Source organism: Vidua chalybeata, unplaced genomic scaffold, assembly GCF_026979565.1.
Source record: "Vidua chalybeata isolate OUT-0048 unplaced genomic scaffold, bVidCha1 merged haplotype scaffold_184_ctg1, whole genome shotgun sequence".
In the NCBI taxonomy this organism is placed as follows: domain Eukaryota; kingdom Metazoa; phylum Chordata; class Aves; order Passeriformes; family Viduidae; genus Vidua; species Vidua chalybeata.
In genome coordinates, this window is record NW_026530360.1 from 10,316 (window position 1) to 32,504 (window position 22,189).

The window sequence follows — 22,189 nt, forward strand, 5'->3', positions numbered from 1 at the left end:
TGACTCTTAAGAAAAACTAATGAACTCTGTGGACATCATCCAAATCAACCATAAGGGGAAGCAAAGGGATACAATTACAAACTAGTAAAGACTATATAGTGATTTGTAACAAGGAAGGTTGTGGAGATTGTTATCCTTTTGTGTGCTTTATATGTAAAATTTGCCAAGAACGGTGGTGGGTCCATTGCCAGAGGGGAAGACCACCAATTGGGGTTTGTACTGAGTGCTATAAAACTCAGCGAAAACTAACTGAAACTGTGCTAAGGATAGGAGAATTGGAAAATCGGTGGGTCAGTTTTGGATCTGAGTGGTGGGAAATATTTACCAAGGGAGTATAGCCTGAGTATTTTGTTTTCATACTAACGAGCCCACTCCATTTGCTGCTCAGATAATAAAAGGGTGTTGTCGAAAGGAACTGAAGGGGATTCCTTGCAACCCACTTCTGGTCAAAGATAAGAACTGGGAACAGTACAAGGCTAGGCAGGAGCGGAAAAGGGGACGCTCAGGCGAGTACTGCTGCTGCCGAGAAGATGGTTTACCTCGCGGCTCGAAGCACCCGAGTCGGCGAGCGAGGCAGAGAGGAAAAGGCCAAGCCCCCTCTAAGTGGAACAATGCTGAAATGCTCCAACTATTGCCAGCCGAGTACTAGGATCCCTCAAAGGACCAGTCTAAGTGCCTCCGAAACACCAAGGGAGCAGCAAGCCAAAAAGGGGAAAACAGGATATTACAAAACAAAATCAAGGCTAGGACTCCACCCTTATTGGCGAATTATTAGTTTTCTATTGCTCTGTCCTAGTGGTGTTTCTAGTCAGGACAATGCTAAACACTTTACTTCTAGCCTACGAAACAGCAAAGCGATTTGATGAACGAAATGGTAAAAGAGAAAATGGGGGATTGTGATAAACTGTGGTAACTTGTTTGTTCATCAAAGGAATTGGAATATTAAAGGAGGAAAAATAAAATTAAAGTATGAGGGACTAGCTTGCTTGTTAGGAGATAGGGGAAGCATCTGTGAAGTTGGGAAACAGCAACTTGTGGGTTTTACTAAAAAAAGGACAATAAAGAAGCAACTGCTACAAACCGCAAGGCTATAGGCATATTGCAAGGCTATAGACATATTGCAAAACGCAAGACCGCAAGTATGATTAATCACCATTTAGGGAGCTTTTCTTAGCTTCTCTTGCAGACACAGGCTAAGGATGTTGGGGGATGGCCGGAGCTGATTATGAAATCAGCGACCACCAGGCAACGGCCACCGGACTAGACAACGTAGGAGTGCTCCGGGTACGCCCATCACTGTCCGGAACCGATTGTGAAACCAACGATCACCTGCCTCGACACAACGCAGACACGATGCAGAGGGATGCTCAAGCTACGCCCACCGCTATCGCAAGAGACGCGAATGAAGAAACCTCCAAGAAACTATAAAAGAGACTGAATAAGGGGGGTGGGGTGTGGGGCACTGCAGTGTGGGACACTGCAGGAGGGGCGGTTAGGAGACCCCTACCCACCCAGCGCTGTTTTGCTTGCTACTGCTTGCTGTAATTAATAAAATTCTAATTGACCTTAAAAAGGCTGAATCAAATTATTCACCTCAATTTATCACACTACTGCTTGCTGTAATTAATAAAATTCTAATTGACCTTAAAGGCTGAATCAAATTATTCGCCTCAATTTATCACAGGGAGAAGGCTAAAGGGAGGGAAATATAACATTAACCAGTGGGGAAAAGGGAAAGGAGTGTTCTTGGTGGAAGAACTAAAGGGAAAACGTGGAACAGAGAAGATTCTAGGCTAAGGGGCAGACTTGAACAATAACTGACAAGACAGGGGGAGGGTACAATTCTCTTACAAAAGGGGGTGGAGAACTCATACAACTGCTGTTTCCCATGGCAACCCTAGACTGCCTTCCCCAACCCCTCCTCCTACACCAGTGACAGCTTTTCACACTGAAGGCAAGTGCTATTGTATAACAAACACTTAACTCTTAGCCCAGCCGGGCTCGCTGGCTACTTTTGCAAGCTTTTTACCAACTAGCGATGCTTGTAAGCGGTGCTTGTAACTCCTAGCTTGTACCACGCTCCCACTAGCTGCGCTATCAGCTAGCGGCGTTCAAAGCAGCTCCTCAAACCGCGGCTTGTGCCCGCGCGCCCGCTGCGCTATCAGCTGGGCTGCGCCTAAAGCACCTTTGCAAGCCCCGACTTAAGCCCCGCGCCGCGCTCCCCTCGCTCGCCAGGGACAGCCCGTGCCACGCATGCGCACCACCCGCTCTATCAGGTAGAGTGCGCACTACCCGCACTATCAGGTAGTGTGGCTGAGAGCTGCCCTGCGCATGCGCCCCACCCGCTCGATCAGGTAGAGTGGCTGCTAGCCGCCCCGAGCATGCGCACTACCCGCACTAGCAGGTAGTGTGGCTGAGCTGCCCCGCGCATGCGCACTACCCGCACTAGCAGGTAGTGTGGGCTGAGAGCTGCCCTGCGCATGCGCTCTCTAGCACTGCCGCGCCGCGTCTCTCTATCTTAGCAACGCCGCACCGCGCATCACCGTTCCACTCACACATACACACACACGCACAAGCACGCACGTCCGGACGTAACAGACACACTACACTGCAATCGGGACACACACCACACACTGAAATCGCGATTTCGCCCTCCCCGAGCCGCGCTATCAGCTGGGGAGGTCCTCCCGCCGCCGGCCTCTCCCCCGATGGCGGTCTGCTTGCAAGCCCCTAGGCAAACCTGCGCGCAAAAACATCTTTTTGCGACTTATCAGTGCCAACCTTAAGAAAATAAATTAATACATACCGCTTTCATCCGCTAGTCGACGGGCCGTGGTATGCTCCTCGCAGTGTACAGCCGAGGCGCAGAGTCCCTCCGGGGAAAAGCCCCGTGGCGCCTGAGGGTGTCTGCTCCCAACCGGACCTGCGGGTGAGCAGAGCAGTCCCTTCGTGGTCGCCAACTGAAACGATACGCGGAATAAATCAATAGACTCCATAACCTGGGGTAGTTATGAAGTGGGTATGTACGTCAGCGCCCGGCACAAGTGAGATAGCTCTCCAAAACTTGTGCCCCGAGCCTCAGTCTGACCCACACTTTTATTCTTAAAGACGTTCCATATGCAATACACTGCACGACTTTTTCATGCGTATTCAACCCCTGGCCCCGCCTGTCCTCGCTTCTCATGCTAAGTAAGTCCACGCCCTTCTGGGCATGCGTGGTTTGCTGTGGTGGTCGTACGGGGGTCTCTTGGTGGTCCTGAGGCTGAAGATTGTGGTCTTCCTCATGATTGAACTTTTGAACTTTTCCTCTCTGCGCGTGCGCTTTTGGTCCTTTGGTGCTTATCTGAGTACGTCTGTCAGTCTTGATAGGCTTGGAGACAGAGGAGCTTCTTTATCTGGGTTCTTTGCTTCTTCTGGTATTGTTCTTTATGCAAGAAGCTTCAGAAATTTGCATTTTCCTTTGCCCTTTGTATTAGGCAGAGGTTTCTTAAGTAAAAGGTTGAAAATTCAACAGATAACTCTACAAGCTAAATTATAAATGCTTAATTCATTTTGTTAACCTAACTCTAAAAATCTCTGTTTCACCTCGAGAGCTGTCACAAAGCAGAAGAGCAGCTGAGATGCTGAAAAGCAGCAAAGCTGAACAGCCTGCCTCAGCTTCAGCAGTGTGCAATTGACTGAAGGCGAAACACGAAGCAGCACAGCAGCGGGCTTCTGTGCGCACTGAAGGCAATTGCAAGAATCCAGCAGCTGCTCCTTGCCAAGCACAGTCAGCTGCCTAGGTTCTTGCTTCTTGACCAACTCACAGTTGCCCTTCTTTTCAGCAGCTGCCACCGTGTTCTCTGCATCTCGGAGCCTCTGGGGAGCAACAAGAATTTCCAAGGTGGTGTAAGAGCCCGTCTGAAGCCCCTCATTTTCCGTTCTGCCTTCCGATTGCCACGAGAAAGAATCCCTTCCTCCACTGCAGTTCCGGCTTAGAACAGGACACAGTGCAGGTGCAACCACTGAACCGTCATGCTAGCTGTTCCGAACAAGGCCTGGCAAGAACTTGGCAAGGACTTGGCAAGGACTTGGCAAAGACCTGACGTGGACCCAGCACGGGACAGCCTGATGCGCGGCCTGCTTCTAATCTCCGTTCTTAAGCCAAATGACCTTTTGGGGTGACTCCCGGGGTCCTTCATTGAAGAGCACTGAGGATCTCGCCTGTGTTGGTAGCTATTCCCATACCCCTCTTCTCTCTCTCTCTCTCTCCTTTTATCTCCTTTCCGATCCCCACTATCGCATTTACTGGTTTGGCCCCTAATAAAGGTGCATTTGTTGTGATTAACTGATAGTCCCTTGTTGTTTGCCCTTTTGCACTTTTGGGATCGGTGAAAAGAACCATCACGACACCCCGCAAGAAGCGGATCGTGACATTAAAATTGGCGTCACGGACAGGATTTCTGTCTAGACAGAAGGGTTGCAGCTGAAAAGGCACCCACACTGTCTTTGGAAATTCACAAAGGATCCACTAGTGCAAAAGGCACTAGTGTTTTGTTGTTTTGTTGTTGTTGTGTATCTGGTCTGGGAAGGAAGGGACAACTTGAAGCAACTAAGCAGAGCCTCCCAGGCAGATTATTGTCCTTTCACCCAGCCAGGGAAGCGAAGGGCGACACAGCGAGGGCTGTGTAGTTTTGTGGAACTTAAGTTTGTAGCTCCCTGTCGTGGTTTTGGTCCCTTCACAAAATGAGTGACAATCTTAGCCTTGAAATTAAAGCTGAATTTTATGCACTACTAGCCAAACACAATGCCAGACCTTCTACGGAAGGAGAAAAATGGGCACAGAGTAATTGGTTGAACTTAGAAAATGTTATTGATAGAGTGTGTTCATTACAACATGAAACAAAATTCAAACTGGGCAAAAATAAAACTATCTTATGCTCAGTTTTGGGAGCTTGTCTTACGGCAGCTATAGAAAATGGCTTCGAGCGAAGAAGTGAGGAACATGCTATAATAGACTCCCTTCAAAATCTAGTTGAAATTTTGCAAAAACAGTTCTATGAAGCAAAAGATGTGATCTATGCATTGCGAGCTGCCTTAACAGAGGAACATGTTAACAAATCACATCATGCTGATTCCTCTACAGAGCCTGAGGAGAAGGAAACTCCTCACATGAAACAAATCTATCCTCATCAAGAACTTGAAGCAGCAAGTAATTGTGGGGAACATTGCTGCCATCACTTGAGACCCTTGATTAAAACTATCTCAGTGTATAGCTATCTCAGTGATGATGATCTCCAACCTCACATCACAACCAAACACATACCATCACAACTAAACACTGCCACTGAGCTAGCTAAGCTTAAAAGGGAATATGGACACCCTCCACATGAATCAGAAACAGAATATGTTTTCCGGGTGTCCCTCACTGGTGGTGATCAAATTCAATTAAGTGAACAGGAAGCCAGTGGGTACTGGGGACATGGTGTCTTCTTAACAACAGGAGAGAAAGGTGACACATGGTCCCTGACACAGCGTGCAGCTTTTTGGGCCGGGGGAACAAGCCCCTTGGAAAGGGGAGATCCCATAGCTAGAATTAGTACCCCCGACCAACTCTTGGAAAATGTGCACAAAGCTGCTTGCCTGCAAATGACTCTCAAAAAGAAATTAATTCCTGACTTTGAATCCCTGATGCAATTACCTGTGAAGCCCGAGATAACGACCCCTTGAATTTGTGGGCTTCCAGAATCACTCAAACCTACAGCAATTCTCCTTCCAAAAACGATAGCAGCTGTATCTCCTGTAGAAAGACCAGATAGATTTCCTAGTAAGCAGAAGGACCCATTTGTTCCCCTTTATGACTTGTTGAGGAAAGGGGTGAAATGGGATTGGAGTCTTTCTCAGGAGTCAGCATTGCAATTGCTGATTTTTGAAGCAACAGCTCATCAAGCAGTGCAGACCCCTATCCATCCTACAGATCCTTTCCAGGTGGAATGGGGATTTGCCTCCTCAGGGCTGTCAGTACACATATGGCAGCGGGGTGCTGAGGGTCTGACAAGACCTGTTGGTTTTTACTCCCGTGGTTCCAAAGATGCTGAGAAAAGATACACTACCTGGGAAAAAGGATTGTTGATGGTTATCTTAGCTTTCCTAGAAGTAGAAAAAATTGCACGAAAACAACCAATTGTATTGAGAGGCCCCTTCAAGGTTATTAAGACAGCCACTAGTGGGACTCCCCCTCCTGACGGGGTGGCCCAGAGGGCCTTAGTGAGAAAGTGGTATGCTCAGGTTGAACATTACTGTAACTTCTTCTCAATGACAGAAGGATCTGTAAAAACTTTACCAATCCAAGAAACTGAGAGCTTGGACAAACCTGCCTCTGTAATCAAAGTAACCCCTCCTTTCTGCCCCAAACAATCAGCAAACTCTTGGTTTACTGATGCTTCTGCTAAAGGGAAAGGAAAAGTATGGAAATATAGGGCAGAAGCCCTCCACTTTTCCTCTGGTGAGCAAATGATTACAGAGGGAGAAGGTAGTGCACACACTGGGGAGCTGATAGCTGTCTGGAGTGTTTTTCAACGAGAAGCACAGAATTCCTCTTTGGTCTGCATCTACACTGACTCCTATGCTCTCTACCAAATGATCCTAATAATCCAGCTCATGACCCTGGCCAACCTGTTCTGGTGGACCTCTCTTACTATAGGACTAGTAGCACTTGTGCTAAAACCCCCTCTGAATAAATATGCATGGGAAGCCTCTGGTGCTCTAGGGAAAGAGCATTGGACAAATACATGCTGGATAATTCCATCATTCTAACTTTTCTGCCTCTCGGCGGCAGAATTCTGTTGTGTTTACTTTTTCAGAAGAACTCCGAGGGACATGAAGACCACCTAATCCATGATCAAACTGGTAATACTTTTCTGCATCCTACCACAACCCCATGGCCAGAAACCAGCTGAGTGACCGTGGTCTGAACTAATTGTGGTAGCATGCAGAAAAAGTGAAAGGATCTCTTTAAGCACAAAAAGGTCTGCACGCACCCAAGCGTACAGGATTGTTGGCACAATTTTACACTAACACAGACTGCAGAAGTGGTTTGTTTATGGGGAAAAAACACCAAAGGGCTTTCTTTTAAGTTTATAATAAATGCTGTAGCTCAATCTACTACGGTTTATACCACCACCACTACCACCACTCGAGCCCAGCCACCAGTTATGCTTACCCCGAAAATTTTTGAAGTTGGACCATATATAATCAGGAAAACTGGCCAACAACAGATATTATTTGATCCGGCATGGTCTCTTAAACAAGTCAAATTGCTGATGCAAAACAATGTCTCAGAAATACAACCAGCTTGTTCACCCTTTTTGCAAACCTCTTTTCAGGCTTGGACAACCTGGCTGCGACAGTGGAACCCTCCTAAAAAACGGGTGCCAAGAGACATAACTGGTGTTGTGGGAACAGAATTGGGAATCAGTTCAGAGGTATTAATGAATAAATTGGCTTCTACGACTAGAGATTTGACCAAAATACAGCAACCACTGCAGTCGTCCTTATCGGCCTTGGGAACACATCAGTGCTTGCTATCAAACATTCTACCAAATTGGGAAAAGATAAATGTGAAGGATAAAAAATTGATCATTGATGCACTTAATGCCACACAAAGCAATGTTTCCTTAGCTCTTAGCTGTATCCAGGCTCAATTATGGATGCAGTCAGTTGCTGCCTCAATTATAAGAGAAGGTGAAGAAGGCACTTTTCCTACTGAGATTAGGAAAATAGTCTGGGACAGTGCCACTGACTTTGAAAGAGATTTCCAATCCTGGTGGAATTTAGTGAATTTTACCTATGACCCTAACACAAACACAGCCACAGCATTTTGTGCTGACCATAAGTAATGCCTCAGTGCATTTGATATTCCCTAGCATCGCATTAGGATTAAATCATGATGGAGCCACTTTCTATCCTTCTGAACATAGAGAATGGGCCCGTCAAATTGATGACAAATGGCAAACTGTCAATTTAGAGTCCTGTACTATCCGAGAACAACTAGGGTTTATCTGTGAAGGTAATGCAATTATAGCTCAAGATATCTGTTTAGACACAGAACAAAATAGCTGTCATTTTGATATTCATCCTAACGAGACTTCTGAAACAGTCCTTGTATCTACAGGCAATGGGCGTGCCTGCTTCAGAACCGCTTGTGATACTGTGTTTATAGAAAGTACAGTAGTAGATACTAAAAATCATTCAAATTATTGTGCTTGCAACTTTACTAAAATTGCAGGATGTGATTTTTCTTTTGTAGCTCCAGTTACCTTACATGAACTTTTAGAATCCAATCTCATGTTGATTCACAAGCTACTGCCTACTCCCATTGGGATGAACCTTACTTTGGTAAAGCAACCATTACTTCATCAAGATCTAATAGAGATCCTAGGAAAAATCAAGGAGAATGGACAGAAAACTCTGGTAACTGTTCATCATGATGTGCAAGAAATACATCGTGTTGTAGAAAGGGTGGAAAGTGATGCCGAGCACAAGTGGTGGGATACCCTTTTCGGGTGGTCACCCACCGCCACCGGTATCCTGAACAAATTGTGCCATCCCGTTGTTGTTCTTCTGATTTTAGTTATGATTGGTTTTGTTTTATCAGTAATCTTGCTTATTGTAAATTGGAGAATGATGAAACGATGAACAAAATTAACATCTATAATTAATGCACACCACTTGGCCGACATCCTTTACACTATAGATGTTCCCAGGACTGTAGACACAAGAAGATTATAGGGTTGGTAGATATGTTTTACATCATTTTCTTTTATGATTTGCTTTAATCACTGTTTTAATTATTTTTGTTTCTTGATTATAAAATTATACTGAGTAATATCGATGATACTAGGTTTATTACTTTACTGCTTAATATTGATTATACTGGTTTATTATTTGATCAATTTATTGTTTAATTGATTAATATTGATTATTATTTAAACAAACTATTGCTGATTTAATTCTTGTCTTAGTTTTCCTGTTTTCTCTTTCCTTTCCTTTTTCTCTTCCCTTTTCCCTGGAATGTGCTGCCAACACTTGATGAGTCCTGAAGACTCCACGACGACACCATGGAACCCTGCTGATGAAGATCTTTCGAGGGCAATCGTCAGTCACGGGGTGGTGTAAGAGCCCGTCTGAAGCCCCTCATTTTCCATTCTGCCTTCCGATTGCCACGAGAAAGAATCCCTTCCTCCACTGCAGTTCCGGCTTAGAACAGGACACAGTGCAGGTGCAACCACTGAACCGTCATGCTAGCTGTTCCGAACAAGGCCTGGCAAGAACTTGGCAAGGACTTGGCAAGGACTTGGCAAAGACCTGACGTGGACCCAGCACGGGACAGCCTGATGCGCGGCCTGCTTCTAATCTCCGTTCTTAAGCCAAATGAACTTTTGGGGTGACTCCCGGGGTCCTTCATTGAAGACCCCTCATCTGCCTCGTTACCAGTGTGACAAACAAAGAATGAGAACCCTCCTCCCAAGGACTGAGACTGAGACCCCTGCTATAGGGAGGAGGGGAAATTGGTGGTCTGACCACTAATGACATGACCTGTTTCCCTTCAGTGATTCAAATGGACTTATTCTTCATTGGATTCGTCTTGCTTTGGTGGTTTCTGTGGACTCACCTGTTCCCGCGTGGCGATTACAATGGACTTTCGTTGTTACACTTGCTCCCCCCTCTTTCCTCTGTGGACTATAACTGGAGCCCCGAGTCGACCAGAACTTCGGAGACTCCCCCGACACGACAGACGGATCCCCATCGTCCGGACCACTGAGGATCTCGCCTGTGTTGGTAGCTATTCCCATACCCCTCTTCTCTCTCTCTCTCTCCTTTTATCTCCTTTCCGATCCCCACTATCGCATTTACTGTTTTGGCCCCTAATAAAGGTGCATTTGTTGTGATTAACTGATAGTCCCTTGTTGTTTGCCTTTTTGCACTTTTGGGATCGGTGAAAAGAACCATCACGACACCCCGCAAGAAGCGGATCGTGACATTAAAATTGGCGTCACGGACAGGATTTCTGTCTAGACAGAAGGGTTGCAGCTGAAAAGGCACCCACACTGTCTTTGGAAATTCACAAAGGATCCACTAGTGCAAAAGGCGGGACACTTGTTTTGTTGTTGTTGTGTATCTGGTCTGGGAAGGAAGGGACAACTTGAAGCAACTAAGCAGAGCCTCCCAGGCAGATTATTGTCCTTTCACCCAGCCAGGGAAGCGAAGGGCGACACAGCGAGGGCTGTGTAGTTTTGTGGAACTTAAGTTTGTAGCTCCCTGTCGTGGTTTTGGTCCCTTCACAAAATGAGTGACAATCTTAGCCTTGAAATTAAAGCTGAATTTTATGCACTACTAGCCAAACACAATGCCAGACCTTCTACGGAAGGAGAAAAATGGGCACAGAGTAATTGGTTGAACTTAGAAAATGTTATTGATAGAGTGTGTTCATTACAACATGAAACAAAATTCAAACTGGGCAAAAATAAAACTATCTTATGCTCAGTTTTGGGAGCTTGTCTTACGGCAGCTATAGAAAATGGCTTCGAGCGAAGAAGTGAGGAACATGCTATAATAGACTCCCTTCAAAATCTAGTTGAAATTTTGCAAAAACAGTTCTATGAAGCAAAAGATGTGATCTATGCATTGCGAGCTGCCTTAACAGAGGAACATGTTAACAAATCACATCATGCTGATTCCTCTACAGAGCCTGAGGAGAAGGAAACTCCTCACATGAAACAAATCTATCCTCATCAAGAACTTGAAGCAGCAAGTAATTGTGGGGAACATTGCTGCCATCACTTGAGACCCTTGATTAAAACTATCTCAGTGTATAGCTATCTCAGTGATGATGATCTCCAACCTCACATCACAACCAAACACATACCATCACAACTAAACACTGCCACTGAGCTAGCTAAGCTTAAAAGGGAATATGGACACCCTCCACATGAATCAGAAACAGAATATGTTTTCCGGGTGTCCCTCACTGGTGGTGATCAAATTCAATTAACTGAACAGGAAGCCAGTGGGTACTGGGGACATGGTGTCTTCTTAACAACAGGAGAGAAAGGTGACACATGGTCCCTGACACAGCGTGCAGCTTTTTGGGCCGGGGGAACAAGCCCCTTGGAAAGGGGAGATCCCATAGCTAGAATTAGTACCCCCGACCAACTCTTGGAAAATGTGCACAAAGCTGCTTGCCTGCAAATGACTCTCAAAAAGAAATTAATTCCTGACTTTGAATCCCTGATGCAATTACCTGTGAAGCCCGAGATAACGACCCCTTGAATTTGTGGGCTTCCAGAATCACTCAAACCTACAGCAATTCTCCTTCCAAAAACGATAGCAGCTGTATCTCCTGTAGAAAGACCAGATAGATTTCCTAGTAAGCAGAAGGACCCATTTGTTCCCCTTTATGACTTGTTGAGGAAAGGGGTGAAATGGGATTGGAGTCTTTCTCAGGAGTCAGCATTGCAATTGCTGATTTTTGAAGCAACAGCTCATCAAGCAGTTGCAGACCCCTATCCATCCTACAGATCCTTTCCAGGTGGAATGGGGATTTGCCTCCTCAGGGCTGTCAGTACACATATGGCAGCGGGGTGCTGAGGGTCTGACAAGACCTGTTGGTTTTTACTCCCGTGGTTCCAAAGATGCTGAGAAAAGATACACTACCTGGGAAAAAGGATTGTTGATGGTTATCTTAGCTTTCCTAGAAGTAGAAAAAATTGCACGAAAACAACCAATTGTATTGAGAGGCCCCTTCAAGGTTATTAAGACAGCCACTAGTGGGACTCCCCCTCCTGACGGGGTGGCCCAGAGGGCCTTAGTGAGAAAGTGGTATGCTCAGGTTGAACATTACTGTAACTTCTTCTCAATGACAGAAGGATCTGTAAAAACTTTACCAATCCAAGAAACGGAGAGCTTGGACAAACCTGCCTCTGTAATCAAAGTAACCCCTCCTTTCTGCCCCAAACAATCAGCAAACTCTTGGTTTACTGATGCTTCTGCTAAAGGGAAAGGAAAAGTATGGAAATATAGGGCAGAAGCCCTCCACTTTTCCTCTGGTGAGCAAATGATTACAGAGGGAGAAGGTAGTGCACACACTGGGGAGCTGATAGCTGTCTGGAGTGTTTTTCAACGAGAAGCACAGAATTCCTCTTTGGTCTGCATCTACACTGACTCCTATGCTCTGTACCAAATGATCCTAATAATCCAGCTCATGACCCTGGCCAACCTGTTCTGGTGGACCTCTCTTACTATAGGACTAGTAGCACTTGTGCTAAAACCCCCTCTGAATAAATATGCATGGGAAGCCTCTGGTGCTCTAGGGAAAGAGCATTGGACAAATACATGCTGGATAATTCCATCATTCTAACTTTTCTGCCTCTCGGCGGCAGAATTCTGTTGTGTTTACTTTTTCAGAAGAACTCCGAGGGACATGAAGACCACCTAATCCATGATCAAACTGGTAATACTTTTCTGCATCCTACCACAACCCCATGGCCAGAAACCAGCTGAGTGACCGTGGTCTGAACTAATTGTGGTAGCATGCAGAAAAAGTGAAAGGATCTCTTTAAGCACAAAAAGGTCTGCACGCACCCAAGCGTACAGGATTGTTGGCACAATTTTACACTAACACAGACTGCAGAAGTGGTTTGTTTATGGGGAAAAAACACCAAAGGGCTTTCTTTTAAGTTTATAATAAATGCTGTAGCTCAATCTACTACGGTTTATACCACCACCACTACCACCACTCGAGCCCAGCCACCAGTTATGCTTACCCCGAAAATTTTTGAAGTTGGACCATATATAATCAGGAAAACTGGCCAACAACAGATATTATTTGATCCGGCATGGTCTCTTAAACAAGTCAAATTGCTGATGCAAAACAATGTCTCAGAAATACAACCAGCTTGTTCACCCTTTTTGCAAACCTCTTTTCAGGCTTGGACAACCTGGCTGCGACAGTGGAACCCTCCTAAAAAACGGGTGCCAAGAGACATAACTGGTGTTGTGGGAACAGAATTGGGAATCAGTTCAGAGGTATTAATGAATAAATTGGCTTCTACGACTAGAGATTTGACCAAAATACAGCAACCACTGCAGTCGTCCTTATCGGCCTTGGGAACACATCAGTGCTTGCTATCAAACATTCTACCAAATTGGGAAAAGATAAATGTGAAGGATAAAAAATTGATCATTGATGCACTTAATGCCACACAAAGCAATGTTTCCTTAGCTCTTAGCTGTATCCAGGCTCAATTATGGATGCAGTCAGTTGCTGCCTCAATTATAAGAGAAGGTGAAGAAGGCACTTTTCCTACTGAGATTAGGAAAATAGTCTGGGACAGTGCCACTGACTTTGAAAGAGATTTCCAATCCTGGTGGAATTTAGTGAATTTTACCTATGACCCTAACACAAACACAGCCACAGCATTTTGTGCTGACCATAAGTAATGCCTCAGTGCATTTGATATTCCCTAGCATCGCATTAGGATTAAATCATGATGGAGCCACTTTCTATCCTTCTGAACATAGAGAATGGGCCCGTCAAATTGATGACAAATGGCAAACTGTCAATTTAGAGTCCTGTACTATCCGAGAACAACTAGGGTTTATCTGTGAAGGTAATGCAATTATAGCTCAAGATATCTGTTTAGACACAGAACAAAATAGCTGTCATTTTGATATTCATCCTAACGAGACTTCTGAAACAGTCCTTGTATCTACAGGCAATGGGCGTGCCTGCTTCAGAACCGCTTGTGATACTGTGTTTATAGAAAGTACAGTAGTAGATACTAAAAATCATTCAAATTATTGTGCTTGCAACTTTACTAAAATTGCAGGATGTGATTTTTCTTTTGTAGCTCCAGTTACCTTACATGAACTTTTAGAATCCAATCTCATGTTGATTCACAAGCTACTGCCTACTCCCATTGGGATGAACCTTACTTTGGTAAAGCAACCATTACTTCATCAAGATCTAATAGAGATCCTAGGAAAAATCAAGGAGAATGGACAGAAAACTCTGGTAACTGTTCATCATGATGTGCAAGAAATACATCGTGTTGTAGAAAGGGTGGAAAGTGATGCCGAGCACAAGTGGTGGGATACCCTTTTCGGGTGGTCACCCACCGCCACCGGTATCCTGAACAAATTGTGCCATCCCGTTGTTGTTCTTCTGATTTTAGTTATGATTGGTTTTGTTTTATCAGTAATCTTGCTTATTGTAAATTGGAGAATGATGAAACGATGAACAAAATTAACATCTATAATTAATGCACACCACTTGGCCGACATCCTTTACACTATAGATGTTCCCAGGACTGTAGACACAAGAAGATTATAGGGTTGGTAGATATGTTTTACATCATTTTCTTTTATGATTTGTTTTAATCACTGTTTTAATTATTTTTGTTTCTTGATTATAAAATTATACTGAGTAATATCGATGATACTAGGTTTATTACTTTACTGCTTAATATTGATTATACTGGTTTATTATTTGATCAATTTATTGTTTAATTGATTAATATTGATTATTATTTAAACAAACTATTGCTGATTTAATTCTTGTCTTAGTTTTCCTGTTTTCTCTTTCCTTTCCTTTTTCTCTTCCCTTTTCCCTGGAATGTGCTGCCAACACTTGATGAGTCCTGAAGACTCCACGACGACACCATGGAACCCTGCTGATGAAGATCTTTCGAGGGCAATCGTCAGTCACGGGGTGGTGTAAGAGCCCGTCTGAAGCCCCTCATTTTCCATTCTGCCTTCCGATTGCCACGAGAAAGAATCCCTTCCTCCACTGCAGTTCCGGCTTAGAACAGGACACAGTGCAGGTGCAACCACTGAACCGTCATGCTAGCTGTTCCGAACAAGGCCTGGCAAGAACTTGGCAAGGACTTGGCAAGGACTTGGCAAAGACCTGACGTGGACCCAGCACGGGACAGCCTGATGCGCGGCCTGCTTCTAATCTCCGTTCTTAAGCCAAATGAACTTTTGGGGTGACTCCCGGGGTCCTTCATTGAAGACCCCTCATCTGCCTCGTTACCAGTGTGACAAACAAAGAATGAGAACCCTCCTCCCAAGGACTGAGACTGAGACCCCTGCTATAGGGAGGAGGGGAAATTGGTGGTCTGACCACTAATGACATGACCTGTTTCCCTTCAGTGATTCAAATGGACTTATTCTTCATTGGATTCGTCTTGCTTTGGTGGTTTCTGTGGACTCAGCTGTTCCCGCGTGGCGATTACAATGGACTTTCGTTGTTACACTTGCTCCCCCCTCTTTCCTCTGTGGACTATAACTGGAGCCCCGAGTCGACCAGAACTTCGGAGACTCCCCCGACACGACAGACGGATCCCCATCGTCCGGACCACTGAGGATCTCGCCTGTGTTGGTAGCTATTCCCATACCCCTCTTCTCTCTCTCTCTCTCCTTTTATCTCCTTTCCGATCCCCACTATCGCATTTACTGTTTTGGCCCCTAATAAAGGTGCATTTGTTGTGATTAACTGATAGTCCCTTGTTGTTTGCCTTTTTGCACTTTTGGGATCGGTGAAAAGAACCATCACGACACCCCGCAAGAAGCGGATCGTGACATTAAAATTGGCGTCACGGACAGGATTTCTGTCTAGACAGAAGGGCTGCAGCTGAAAAGGCACCCACACTGTCTTTGGAAATTCACAAAGGATCCACTAGTGCAAAAGGCGGGACACTTGTTTTGTTGTTGTTGTGTATCTGGTCTGGGAAGGAAGGGACAACTTGAAGCAACTAAGCAGAGCCTCCCAGGCAGATTATTGTCCTTTCACCCAGCCAGGGAAGCGAAGGGCGACACAGCGAGGGCTGTGTAGTTTTGTGGAACTTAAGTTTGTAGCTCCCTGTCGTGGTTTTGGTCCCTTCACAAAATGAGTGACAATCTTAGCCTTGAAATTAAAGCTGAATTTTATGCACTACTAGCCAAACACAATGCCAGACCTTCTACGGAAGGAGAAAAATGGGCACAGAGTAATTGGTTGAACTTAGAAAATGTTATTGATAGAGTGTGTTCATTACAACATGAAACAAAATTCAAACTGGGCAAAAATAAAACTATCTTATGCTCAGTTTTGGGAGCTTGTCTTACGGCAGCTATAGAAAATGGCTTCGAGCGAAGAAGTGAGGAACATGCTCTAATAGACTCCCTTCAAAATCTAGTTGAAATTTTGCAAAAACAGTTCTATGAAGCAAAAGATGTGATCTATGCATTGCGAGCTGCCTTAACAGAGGAACATGTTAACAAATCACATCATGCTGATTCCTCTACAGAGCCTGAGGAGAAGGAAACTCCTCACATGAAACAAATCTATCCTCATCAAGAACTTGAAGCAGCAAGTAATTGTGGGGAACATTGCTGCCATCACTTGAGACCCTTGATTAAAACTATCTCAGTGTATAGCTATCTCAGTGATGATGATCTCCAACCTCACATCACAACCAAACACATACCATCACAACTAAACACTGCCACTGAGCTAGCTAAGCTTAAAAGGGAATATGGACACCCTCCACATGAATCAGAAACAGAATATGTTTTCCGGGTGTCCCTCACTGGTGGTGATCAAATTCAATTAACTGAACAGGAAGCCAGTGGGTACTGGGGACATGGTGTCTTCTTAACAACAGGAGAGAAAGGTGACACATGGTCCCTGACACAGCGTGCAGCTTTTTGGGCCGGGGGAACAAGCCCCTTGGAAAGGGGAGATCCCATAGCTAGAATTAGTACCCCCGACCAACTCTTGGAAAATGTGCACAAAGCTGCTTGCCTGCAAATGACTCTCAAAAAGAAATTAATTCCTGACTTTGAATCCCTGATGCAATTACCTGTGAAGCCCGAGATAACGACCCCTTGAATTTGTGGGCTTCCAGAATCACTCAAACCTACAGCAATTCTCCTTCCAAAAACGATAGCAGCTGTATCTCCTGTAGAAAGACCAGATAGATTTCCTAGTAAGCAGAAGGACCCATTTGTTCCCCTTTATGACTTGTTGAGGAAAGGGGTGAAATGGGATTGGAGTCTTTCTCAGGAGTCAGCATTGCAATTGCTGATTTTTGAAGCAACAGCTCATCAAGCAGTGACCCCTATCCATCCTACAGATCCTTTCCAGGTGGAATGGGGATTTGCCTCCTCAGGGCTGTCAGTACACATATGGCAGCGGGGTGCTGAGGGTCTGACAAGACCTGTTGGTTTTTACTCCCGTGGTTCCAAAGATGCTGAGAAAAGATACACTACCTGGGAAAAAGGATTGTTGATGGTTATCTTAGCTTTCCTAGAAGTAGAAAAAATTGCACGAAAACAACCAATTGTATTGAGAGGCCCCTTCAAGGTTATTAAGACAGCCACTAGTGGGACTCCCCCTCCTGACGGGGTGGCCCAGAGGGCCTTAGTGAGAAAGTGGTATGCTCAGGTTGAACATTACTGTAACTTCTTCTCAATGACAGAAGGATCTGTAAAAACTTTACCAATCCAAGAAACGGAGAGCTTGGACAAACCTGCCTCTGTAATCAAAGTAACCCCTCCTTTCTGCCCCAAACAATCAGCAAACTCTTGGTTTACTGATGCTTCTGCTAAAGGGAAAGGAAAAGTATGGAAATATAGGGCAGAAGCCCTCCACTTTTCCTCTGGTGAGCAAATGATTACAGAGGGAGAAGGTAGTGCACACATTGGGGAGCTGATAGCTGTCTGGAGTGTTTTTCAACGAGAAGCACAGAATTCCTCTTTGGTCTGCATCTACACTGACTCCTATGCTCTCTACCAAATGATCCTAATAATCCAGCTCATGACCCTGGCCAACCTGTTCTGGTGGACCTCTCTTACTATAGGACTAGTAGCACTTGTGCTAAAACCCCCTCTGAATAAATATGCATGGGAAGCCTCTGGTGCTCTAGGGAAAGAGCATTGGACAAATACATGCTGGATAATTCCATCATTCTAACTTTTCTGCCTCTCGGCGGCAGAATTCTGTTGTGTTTACTTTTTCAGAAGAACTCCGAGGGACATGAAGACCACCTAATCCATGATCAAACTGGTAATACTTTTCTGCATCCTACCACAACCCCATGGCCAGAAACCAGCTGAGTGACCGTGGTCTGAACTAATTGTGGTAGCATGCAGAAAAAGTGAAAGGATCTCTTTAAGCACAAAAAGGTCTGCACGCACCCAAGCGTACAGGATTGTTGGCACAATTTTACACTAACACAGACTGCAGAAGTGGTTTGTTTATGGGGAAAAAACACCAAAGGGCTTTCTTTTAAGTTTATAATAAATGCTGTAGCTCAATCTACTACGGTTTATACCACCACCACTACCACCACTCGAGCCCAGCCACCAGTTATGCTTACCCCGAAAATTTTTGAAGTTGGACCATATATAATCAGGAAAACTGGCCAACAACAGATATTATTTGATCCGGCATGGTCTCTTAAACAAGTCAAATTGCTGATGCAAAACAATGTCTCAGAAATACAACCAGCTTGTTCACCCTTTTTGCAAACCTCTTTTCAGGCTTGGACAACCTGGCTGCGACAGTGGAACCCTCCTAAAAAACGGGTGCCAAGAGACATAACTGGTGTTGTGGGAACAGAATTGGGAATCAGTTCAGAGGTATTAATGAATAAATTGGCTTCTACGACTAGAGATTTGACCAAAATACAGCAACCACTGCAGTCGTCCTTATCGGCCTTGGGAACACATCAGTGCTTGCTATCAAACATTCTACCAAATTGGGAAAAGATAAATGTGAAGGATAAAAAATTGATCATTGATGCACTTAATGCCACACAAAGCAATGTTTCCTTAGCTCTTAGCTGTATCCAGGCTCAATTATGGATGCAGTCAGTTGCTGCCTCAATTATAAGAGAAGGTGAAGAAGGCACTTTTCCTACTGAGATTAGGAAAATAGTCTGGGACAGTGCCACTGACTTTGAAAGAGATTTCCAATCCTGGTGGAATTTAGTGAATTTTACCTATGACCCTAACACAAACACAGCCACAGCATTTTGTGCTGACCATAAGTAATGCCTCAGTGCATTTGATATTCCCTAGCATCGCATTAGGATTAAATCATGATGGACCCACTTTCTATCCTTCTGAACATAGAGAATGGGCCCGTCAAATTGATGACAAATGGCAAACTGTCAATTTAGAGTCCTGTACTATCCGAGAACAACTAGGGTTTATCTGTGAAGGTAATGCAATTATAGCTCAAGATATCTGTTTAGACACAGAACAAAATAGCTGTCATTTTGATATTCATCCTAACGAGACTTCTGAAACAGTCCTTGTATCTACAGGCAATGGGCGTGCCTGCTTCAGAACCGCTTGTGATACTGTGTTTATAGAAAGTACAGTAGTAGATACTAAAAATCATTCAAATTATTGTGCTTGCAACTTTACTAAAATTGCAGGATGTGATTTTTCTTTTGTAGCTCCAGTTACCTTACATGAACTTTTAGAATCCAATCTCATGTTGATTCACAAGCTACTGCCTACTCCCATTGGGATGAACCTTACTTTGGTAAAGCAACTATTACTTCATCAAGATCTAATAGAGATCCTAGGAAAAATCAAGGAGAATGGACAGAAAACTCTGGTAACTGTTCATCATGATGTGCAAGAAATACATCGTGTTGTAGAAAGGGTGGAAAGTGATGCCGAGCACAAGTGGTGGGATACCCTTTTCGGGTGGTCACCCACCGCCACCGGTATCCTGAACAAATTGTGCCATCCCGTTGTTGTTCTTCTGATTTTAGTTATGATTGGTTTTGTTTTATCAGTAATCTTGCTTATTGTAAATTGGAGAATGATGAAACGATGAACAAAATTAACATCTATAATTAATGCACACCACTTGGCCGACATCCTTTACACTATAGATGTTCCCAGGACTGTAGACACAAGAAGATTATAGGGTTGGTAGATATGTTTTACATCATTTTCTTTTATGATTTGCTTTAATCACTGTTTTAATTATTTTTGTTTCTTGATTATAAAATTATACTGAGTAATATCGATGATACTAGGTTTATTACTTTACTGCTTAATATTGATTATACTGGTTTATTATTTGATCAATTTATTGTTTAATTGATTAATATTGATTATTATTTAAACAAACTATTGCTGATTTAATTCTTGTCTTAGTTTTCCTGTTTTCTCTTTCCTTTCCTTTTTCTCTTCCCTTTTCCCTGGAATGTGCTGCCAACACTTGATGAGTCCTGAAGACTCCACGACGACACCATGGAACCCTGCTGATGAAGATCTTTCGAGGGCAATCGTCAGTCACGGGGTGGTGTAAGAGCCCGTCTGAAGCCCCTCATTTTCCATTCTGCCTTCCGATTGCCACGAGAAAGAATCCCTTCCTCCACTGCAGTTCCGGCTTAGAACAGGACACAGTGCAGGTGCAACCACTGAACCGTCATGCTAGCTGTTCCGAACAAGGCCTGGCAAGAACTTGGCAAGGACTTGGCAAAGACCTGACGTGGACCCAGCACGGGACAGCCTGATGCGCGGCCTGCTTCTAATCTCCGTTCTTAAGCCAAATGAACTTTTGGGGTGACTCCCGGGGTCCTTCATTGAAGACCCCTCATCTGCCTCGTTACCACTGTGACAAACAAAGAATGAGAACCCTCCTCCCAAGGACTGAGACTGAGACCCCTGCTATAGGGAGGAGGGGAAATTGGTGGTCTGACCACTAATGACATGACCTGTTTCCCTTCAGTGATTCAAATGGACTTATTCTTCATTGGATTCGTCTTGCTTTGGTGGTTTCTGTGGACTCAGCTGTTCCCGCGTGGCGATTACAATGGACTTTCGTTGTTACACTTGCTCCCCCCTCTTTCCTCTGTGGACTATAACTGGAGCCCCGAGTCGACCAGAACTTCGGAGACTCCCCCGACACGACAGACGGATCCCCATCGTCCGGACCACTGAGGATCTCGCCTGTGTTGGTAGCTATTCCCATACCCCTCTTCTCTCTCTCTCTCTCCTTTTATCTCCTTTCCGATCCCCACTATCGCATTTACTGTTTTGGCCCCTAATAAAGGTGCATTTGTTGTGATTAACTGATAGTCCCTTGTTGTTTGCCTTTTTGCACTTTTGGGATCGGTGAAAAGAACCATCACGACACCCCGCAAAAAGCGGATCGTGACAGGTGGGATGCATGAAAAATAAAATCAAAACTCAGGAAGTTTGTCCTGGAACACCTTCCATTGGCATGCCAAGAGTGAATTCAATAGGCAGGAGAGCAGCAGCCACCGTCCTGCAGCAGTCTGCGAGCTTCGCACACAAGCCGGCTTCTTCGCGGCTTCGTTCTTCGCCTCTTGCAAGCTACCGCGATCTCCGGCTGCCGGAGGACAAGAAGCGGCTACTTCGCGCACAGATCACTGGAGCGGCAGCGGTGCGCTCCGAAGCGCCGCTTCTGCCGAAAGACGCCGGCAAGCGGCACTTGCTTTCGGCCAGCTCCGGAGCTGCGTATTCTGCCTCTCTAGTCGCCTACATCTTAGCCAAAAGCTTTTCCGCTCCAGTTCTCAAGGAGAAAGTGTACCAGCACTGCTCACTTAGCCCGACCTTGCCAGGAAATAAGATTTGCTGCACATTCCAAGGACACTGCACTTTCCTGGGCAAGCTGCAACCTGCTGGCAGATGGCCGTGCTCTCTGCCCACTCCTGCCCAGTTCTTGGTACTAGCGGGCACGTTGCAGCCTGGCGAAGGCAAGAAGCCTCGAGAGCTGTCACAGAGCAGAAGGGCAGCTGAGATGCTGAAAAGCAGCAAAGCTGAACAGCCTGCCTCAGCTTCAGCAGTGTGTAATTGACTGAAGGCGAAAAAGCAAGCAGCAGAGCAGCGGGCTTCTGTGCGCACTGAAGGCAATTGCAAGAATCCAGCAGCTGCTCCTTGCCAAGCACAGTCAGCTGCCTAGGTTCTTGCTTCTTGACCAACTCACAGTTGCCCTTCTTTTCAGCAGCTGCCACCGTGTTCTCTGCATCTCGGAGCCTCTGGGGAGCAACAAGAATTTCCAAGGTGGGATGCATGACGACTATGTCAAAACCCAGGAAAGTTGTCCTGGAACACCTTCCATTGGCATGCCAAGAGTGAATTCAAGAGGCAGGAGAGCAGCAGCCACCGTCCTGCA

General features: G+C 45.0%; 1 long non-coding RNA gene across 2 annotated transcripts; it reads left to right on the forward strand.

Annotated features, from left to right (window-relative positions):
* Window positions 1-1,707: 1,707 nt before the first annotated feature.
* Window positions 1,708-3,785, forward strand: LOC128783318 (uncharacterized). 2 transcript variants are annotated; one of them, XR_008429071.1, is made up of 3 exons: window positions 1,708-3,019; window positions 3,109-3,189; window positions 3,592-3,785. It is a non-coding gene; the product is annotated as an uncharacterized LOC128783318 (long non-coding RNA). The 2 variants fall into 2 exon arrangements; XR_008429072.1 differs by lacking the exon at window positions 3,592-3,785 and having other exon boundaries at window positions 1,708-2,404; window positions 2,453-3,019; window positions 3,109-3,251.
* The last annotated feature ends 18,404 nt before the right edge of the window (window positions 3,786-22,189 follow it).